We start from the raw sequence: 9,085 nt of genomic DNA on the forward strand, positions 1-9,085 counted from the left end.
CAATAAAGAGAAAAACCACGGTGGGAAACCCTACCTACAATCAGATAATACTTATGCAACAGTATGTAAAATAATTACAATGGGGATTGCACTTGCAATCAGGTCAACAGACTAGAGCTCACTGCTCATCACAAAAAGATAAGTTTCATTGACTTACAAAACATCGAACTACAATCCAGATAAAATGAACTGTGAAAGTAGCATCTACTAATGCTTGATATAGTTTCGGTTAAGCATAGATGTCTGCCCTGCAACACCAAAACCTTTTGAGCCCTTCGTTGAAATATATGAATTTATTCGCACATAAGCCTTTCTCTGATAATGTAAACATAACCATTGATCTAGAAAAACATACCCAATTACATGAATAGGTCAACTATAAATATAGATCATCAACCTTATTGATAAGGTCGGCTAAACCCAAAACCCCAAAACCCATAATTATAAAAATTACATCACACGATACCACCAGACCAATATTAGAATTTACATTATATAGCATGGACCTAATTCAAATATCCAAACAATTATATCCATTGAAAATTCCACTAAGACCAAAATCCAACATGTTTCACCAACCAGTAGAAACCCTCAATGTAATAACACAGAAAGTCTAACCGGATCCAAATAGGACCATCATAACAACACGCAAACCAATGCAAAGTCACCAAACAATTAGGACATGATCAAGAAGCACCTTCAACACTATAGAAACCGATTCCATAAGCTAGACCAAAAACATCTAACCAAATCATCAAATATCGCTAACTGGTAGAGCTAATCAGTACCAAGAAATATCAACCAGGAACATAAGAGATAGCTAACGAAGCACCAAATCATGAACCAATAGAATATGGAAAGCATATAACCATCCTGAATAAGCATCCAAAATGGAATCTAAGGATCTGATCATTCCAGATTAGAATTGTAGCCAAAACCAAGATAAACACATAGTCTAACCAAGATAGGTCCAGCTGGGATAAAAAAACCATATCCAACTGAGATACAGTCTTGACATCAATGAAAACACTTAACCAAATCTAGCATATGCCAACAATCTCCCCTTTTGGTATTGATGGCAACATTGAATGTGAAAAAAATCCAAGTGCCAAAGAATGCCAACAATCTCCCAAAAGCTAATCTGAAATGTATCTCCCCCTTAGATTGATTGATTTTCATATAAAAACCATCTCTCCCAAAGATTTGATTGTTTTTCACATGAACACCATCTCTCCCCCTTTGACATCAATGACAAAGAATGGATACCAAACCAAAAAAATTGAACCAAACATCTGAATACTCCCCCTAAGTAGTAGCAACATCCCATCAAACTGGATTAGAAAGTATGTCTAATAAGCTCACTAGATTAATACATCCTTGCATCTCTAAGTCTCTTTCGAAGGGGTGGTGAACCCCAAATGATCTCTCAGATATTCAAAAGTATCTTTAGGCAATGATTTTTTTAGAATATTGCAATCTATTCCTTAGTAAGCACATAAACCAATCTGACTTCCTTTGCTTCAACCTTTTATTTTAAGAAATTATAGCTTATAGAAATGTGTTTTGATTTTGAATTAAATACCAGATTCTTTGACATATAAATAGCAACAGTATTATCATAGTGAATAAAAATAGGCTCATCATAAGTTACCCTTATATCTTTCAAAATTTGTTTCATACATAAAATCTATGTACAATTGGTTGCAGTAGCTGTTGGCATTGTGTTGTCATTGATGTCAACTGGTATAGGTTGTTATTGGTATAACTTTCATTGATGTCAACTAGTGAGAAAGAGGACATTGGCATTAGAGATTGATGTCAAATAGTATAGCAGGACAACCAGGTGATCATCAAAATATAGAAGGATGAAATGGTACGTACTGGTATGCTAGTGGTGCAGTTAAGTGACCAATGAGTAAAAGGTTCTTGCCATGGTGTTGCATACAACCAAAATGAAGAGACTACATGATGGGTTGTTGACTGTGATGAAGAGATGGAATGTTATTGAATCACATCAATGGAGGTGAAGTATGAGCAGGCCACCAGATTGCTAGTATGATGTTAACTAGCAAGACTCCCACCGGATGAAGAAGATATAACAAGGCTAAGTGATAGGTTGACAGTGCAGATAACAGGGGATTGATGGATCAAACTGAATCTACCGGTAAATCATAGAGATGCCTCAGGTACATGAAATTAGAGATGAACATAGGATTAGTGTGTGAGGACAAGGTGTTCTACCAAGACAGAGAAGGAGAGTTGAATTGATGAGTTTTCCATCTTGGCAAACCGACATATTTGAGACCCAGTCAGAAGAAGATGAGGTCTGTAGTTGCAATCATCAAGTTACCATTATGTAGATGATGTGTTGTGTTTCCATGGGTGCAAAGCATTGGAGGATGATTACATGGAGTCATCTAGGTGATCATCAGTATGCAGCAGACTGAACAAAATGAGTAGAAGTGAAAGACCTTCATTGATGAAGGTACACATGATGAGTTACTCCTGATGGATGCTAAGGTCCGCAATGTTTGATGAATAGGCAAACATAATTTGCCAGCTGGACCTAAAAGACATTGGTAGGAAGGATAACCGGCAAGATGATTTGTGCTGGTAGGGTTAGTGAACTAGTATGTGTGTATCGGTTGTGTATGTGGTTGGTGACTAAGTGAACCGACATAAACAGTGTGCTAAGGTGGATGTCGAAAATGGTGCCACATGGAGTCAAGGTGGCAGACATGCATGTAACAGTAGATGGAGTGTGCATCAATGAGGTTGTTACAAAGTTGATCGACATAAATTGTAGACCCAGTAAATCTTGGAAGGTGTTGCAGAAATGTTGTATGGGTGTGCGACTTGAGGAAGGTTGAACTGACATGATCGATGTAGAGTGTCTAAGTGCAGGATGAGGTTGGTGATGAAATCTGTGAACCATTAATGGTGATTGATCTTGTGTCTCACCAACTAACTGACCATGTTTGCTAAACATATAAAATGTGTATTGGAAGACATGTTAATGGCGGTGATGTGCAGAATAGATGTCTAGGCGATCAAATCAGATAAAATCTGATTGGATTTGGTTTTCCTCAAGGTTGATGAGGAAACCCTAACTTCCTATGATTTGAATTGGCTTTTGGTGGGAAAACCAGGTTATAAATAAGGAAGACAAAATTATTGAAAGGTGTTGTCAAAGGAGAGTGTATTGTTGTTGGATTTGAAAGAATACTAGTCAAGTACTCAACGAGTATCTGAAGAGAGACTGAGTGCATGTGAGTGTGAATCAGATTGAGAGGATCAACCGACAATGGTAAGGAACTAGTAGTCTGCAAGTAATTCTGTGAGAGAAGTATACCGGTGGTGACCAAACTGGTAGAGAAGAGTGAAGAGTAGCCAAGAAGGAACTAACAAAATATAGTATCGGTGGAGAGAACCAGAGCAGCAGAGAGAAGAGGCAACTAGAAGAGAGAATCGACAGTGAACTGGATAGAAGATCCAATAGAGAGATTTGAAGAAGAGTTACAAAATCCATTTGTAACAAGGCTACTAACTTGAAAATGATTATGTTTTGTATTCACTGAGTTGGAGATCGGTGCAGGGGTTGCAGCTCCTTGGGTTGGTGCCCTAAAATCAGGGGTTGTAGCTCCGTGGGTTGGTGCCCTAAAATTAGGGATTGGTGCTCCTTGGGTTGGTTCCCTAAATATTGTATTTAGAGATTCATTGTGAGGCTGGATTGGAGTAGTAGTCTCCAGCAGCATTTCTCACCGAGGTTTTTCCCATATTGGGTTTTCCTCATATATGTTGGTGCTATGTGATGTCCCTCTTGTGTGAATGCATTTGTGTTTAGTCAACTCACTAACTAGTAAGACTGCATTGAGTTATATTGATAGACAATATACACACATAGGAAAGATAAAGGGAAAAGATTGAGAACCACTGATTCACCCCCCTCTCAGTGGTGCATTGTGTCTAACAGTAGCTACATATTCTGCTTCAGCAGTAGATAATGAATTGCATGATTATTTCTTACTAAGCCATGAAACCAACTTCGTTCCAAGAAAGAATGCACCATCTGTAGTTCTCTTCCAATCATCCACATCTCTTGCCCAATCAGACTCTATATGCACATAGTCTTAAATCATCATTCTTTGGATACCATAAACCAAAGTCTATTGTACTTGCCAAATATCTGAATATCCTCTTAACAATAATATCATGAGTTCCTCTAGGATCTGACTGAAATCTAGAAGAAATGCAAACAACATTCATTATATCAAGTCTACTCTAACTTAAGTACAACAATCCACCAATCATTGATTTGTATCTACTTGGATTTACTTTAGGAGATTCATCATCCTTTGACAATTTGCAACTGGTTATCATAGGAGTACCAACAAGTTTAGAATTCTCAAGTCCAAAGTTCTTAAGTAGTTCCTTCACATACTTAGTTTGACAAATGAAAATACCTTTATTAGTCTAAGTAATCTACAAACCTAAGAAAAATTTCATCTCCCCAATCATAGACATTTCAAATTCATTCTTCATATCATCAACAACTTTCATGCATAGAGTTAGTTTCTTCTCCTCCAAAAATGATATCATTTACAAAGACTTCAATAATCAATATGTCATCATGCTCAATTTTATAAATTAGTTTACTATCGGCATTACCTTTGCTAAAATGAACTTTGAAAGATATCTATCCAATCTAGCATACCATGCTCTAGGGGCTTGCTTTAATCCATATAAAGCTTTCTTCAATCTGTAAACCATGTCCTTGTCTTCTGCTAAAGAAAATCCATCAGGTTGCTTAATGTAGACTTCCTCCTCAAGATCTCCATTTAGAAATGCACATTTGACATCCATCTGATATAATTTATAGTTCTTGTGTGCAACATAGGCAAGAAATATTCTTACTGCTTCAATTATTGCAACCAAAGTATAAGTGTCACCATAATCAACTCCTTCTTCATGTGATTGACCTTTGCAAACCAATCTAGCCTTGTTTCTTAAAACTTTACCTTCCTTGTTTAATTTGTTCCTGAAAACCCATTTAGCTCCAATAATATTCTTATCTTTAGGTCTGGGAACTAATTCCCATGTCTTATTCTTTTGTATCTGGTCTAATTCTTCTTCCATTTCTTTCATCCAATTTTCATCTTTACTTGCTTCAATAAATAATTTTGGTTCAATTTGAGAATATAAACATACCTCTTCAATAGATAACCTTCTTCTAGTCATCACACCTTTCCTTTTATCTCCAATGATCTAATCTTCAGAATGATTTAGTTTCACATACTCGGGGTCTTTGATTTTTTCTTCATTTACTAACTCTTTCTTTTGTTCAATAGTCTGGTGGCATATGGACACTCCAATGAGACATTGTATGTGATTGAAGGTTTTGTCATTGATGGCAACCTTGCAATCCTATGGCACCGGCAAGACATCATACTGGCAAAGCATTACACAGGCAAGACAGTGCACTGGCATCAACAAGATCACTCTACACCAGCACTGGCACTGACACAGAAGAAAAGATGTATACCGGCATAGAGGCCAACAGGATTTTTGATATGTAATATTTTGTTTATTATTGTAAGCCGACTTGGCAAATTGTAAAATGACTCTTGTATATAAAGGAGATCATTGTAGACATTTAGAGAGGTAATGTAGCGAGCATAAAGAAAATTATTAGGCAGACCTAATGTGTGAATTATAGGTCAAGGGTATATGTAAAGAACAGAACAAGAACCAGTACTGAATCTGGCATTGGAGATGCTATTGTAAAGTAGTACAAGTCATTGGATTAGTATAATCCTTATTGTAAGTCAGTGTGACTTCTCATTAAGCAGTGAGCTCTAGGTAGTTGGCCTTCCTACATGTGTAGGCCCTTATTGTAAGTAATATTCTCTTATTGGCCAATGAGTGAATATTGTGGGTCACAAATCCCACCGAGGTTTTTCCCACACTGGGTTTCCTCGTTAAACATCTTGTGTTATGGTGTTCTTTTCATGTGGATGTTTCTGATTCTGTTTATTGCATTAATTCTTGCATACCGGTATACTGTTATTTTATGTTCTGCATGTTTTAACTTAAGAAATTCTTATCACTGGTTAGATACTGATTCACCCCCCCCTCTCAGTATCTGTGGGAATTCTAACAATTGGTATCAGAGCTTGGTCCTCTATTTTCAGAAGCCTAACAACTTGAGGAAGATCTTGACATCGGTAAAGATGGAAAATCTGATGAAGCAACTTGAAGGAGCTCTTACAGACTATGATGCAGAGAAGTTGAAAAATATCAAATTAGAAGATGATTTAAGAGCAGCTCAAGATATCATTCAGGCACTTCAAGAAAATCTTACTGTTGTAAGAAATAAAAGAAGAGAACTTTGTGAAAAATTGCAAAATGAGAATGATGAAAAGGAATCACTTAATGACATGATAAGCAAGCTGAAACAAGAGATCATGACAACAAAAAATGAAATGCGGGATATGACTATGAGATTTTGCAAAGAGATTGAGGATAGGAAGAAGAATGAAGAAGAATTGACCAGAAGACTAAGTGATGTAGTAAATGAGAACACAAGACTTAGCTATGAAAATGACATGTTGAAGACAGATCTAATGCATACTTAGAATGACTCAAATGAACTGATGAGACAAAAAGAAATCTTGGAAAGGGAATTGGAAACTACAAATCAACATAAAGAAAAATTCAAGAAAAGCTCAGAAGAACTTGGTACCTTATTGAAGAATCAAAAACCTAAAGGTGACACTTCTGGAATTGGCTTTGAAGTTGGTGAAAGCTCCAGTACTGCAAATACTCAGGATCACAGCAAACCGGTAAGACTGCCTAATTCTTATAAATTCAATGGAAAATGCTTTAACTGTAATAAGTATGGTCATAGGGCAAATGAATGTAGATCTAGGAATTATTAGAATATCAATACATCCACTGGTCAATGTTCCAAATGCAACAAAGTTGGTCATAACTCTGAAAACTGTAGAATGAATGTGAGATGTTATGTTTGTGGAAGATTTGGACATTTATCTAATTAGTGAAAAAAATAAACCGGCATAGGTTATGGGAAAGCTATTCAGAAAAATAATGTAACTTGTTATGCATGTAACAAGATTGGGCATATTGCTAAATTTTGTAAAAGTAAAAGTACAATAGTAGACAACAAAAGTGCTAGCTTGAAAGGTAAAGAAAAATTTGAAGAGGTTAAGCAAGAATTCTCAAAGCAATGGATTAGAAAAGCTGATCTAAATATTGGGAATACTCCTCCACTAGTAGAACCAACAATTGCTTCACCGGCAGGACAGAGTGATGCTTCACCGGTAGGACAGAGCAGTGCTCCACCGATAGGAAGTTCTTCATCTAATTGAAGAAAATTTCCTTGAGGGTTTGGCAATCTAATGATACATGTGCTATTATTCCCTCGGTTAGAGATAAGAAGTTGAAAATTACTTATTACCGGCAAACAATGTTAAGTGAATACTTAACCGACATGCAATTAAGTGGTAGATGGTGTAAAGACATTATAAAAAAAGGGTTTTGGCTCCATTTCATTTCACCATGATTTAAAACTTTCAAAGAGCGTGAAGATTCTGAGCTAAGGCATTTCAAGCAAGAAGCAAGCACACTCCAAGCAATCATCCATCCAAGATAGAAAAAGGTATTTAATCATGGCATCCACCTCTGCAATTGAATACATAGCAAACCCTACTATTGTGGAAGTAATTAAAAGAGGTCTAGGCCCGTATTTCAGTTAGTCCCCGAGATAGCAAAGAAGGATGATACCTTAGGTGCATTTTCTCAAATTCCTAAAGGTGTTGTATATGCTGAAGACCCTAGAATGTACATCCACTACAACATTGAAGAGTTAGGAGATGAGGAAATCAAAACCATGTATAAAACAGAGATATGTGATGATACCAGCAATGTTAAAGCTAAACACAAGGTTATTGAAACCCTAGGATTCACAGAAATCCTTAGCATTCCTGAATTTCCTAAGGATGTGATTAGGATAGTGTTAAGCAGAGTTCATGGAGAATTTTTTTGGCTAGATGCAATTCATAAGATCACCAAGGGAGCAGTAAAAGTTGTCACAGGGTTACTGACCACTGGTAAGAGGCCAGACAAAAACAAGAAGGTTTCCAATGATTTAGTCATAGACCTAACAGGTGCAACATTCAATAAGAGATCACTAAGGGTTAACGATGTAAAAGATATCAATGTGAGATTCATAAGTATGATATTAGGTTACAAAGCCACTCATGCTAATAGATGTTGGGAAAAATGGTGTCTCAACCTTGCATTTATGTGAGGTTACTATTTATAGTAAGTTTTCATTTGAGCACAAAATGGTGCGAAACTCTCCCTGAAGCTTCTGGTTAGCTAGATAAGCATTCCGGTAAAGTTTCGTCGCAAGGTCACAGCTAGTTTTGAAGATATTAAAGTTTTCATCTTGGAGGGGTGCAATAAAATGTTTAAACTTAATTTTGGGGACTTTAGAGGCTCCGAAACGCCCTGAAAAGTTGCCGTAACCGGTGAAGCGGGTTACGAGGTGATAGAGCACTTCGCGAGCTTTCCGGCGCTTCAAACGGTTCGTCAATCGGACACCCGGTTCTCAAGTTATGGCCTCCGGAAGTTTGTACTCCTGAAATAGGAAAAATAATTTGTATCGAATACATAAATGAGCTGTAAAAGGGAGCGACACGTGTTGATGTGTGCTTTAACATGTCATAGAAGGGAGATAAGGTCGGCTACACCTTATTGGGTGGTTTTAGCCCATGGTTTTGTAATACCGTTTGACGGTTTCTTGTATTGTATCTCCTATTTATGAGGTGTGTGAGATAGAGGTTGTGTGTAAGAGTCTTATGGCTATTGAGTTGCCTCTGAATCTCTGATTAGTGGTACTCCTGCGAAGAGCTTGCTCTGCAAGTATTTTGTAATCTGTTTTTGATTGCTGAATAAAATATTGAGCTGCTTTTGGAGGGTGGGGTTTTTCTCCCGAAAGGGTTTTCCCCACGTAAATCATTGTGTTGTGGTATGAATGCTATTATATCTATTTCTGTTTTCT

Source organism: Cryptomeria japonica, chromosome 5 (genome assembly GCF_030272615.1).
Source record: "Cryptomeria japonica chromosome 5, Sugi_1.0, whole genome shotgun sequence".
NCBI lineage: Eukaryota > Viridiplantae > Streptophyta > Pinopsida > Cupressales > Cupressaceae > Cryptomeria > Cryptomeria japonica.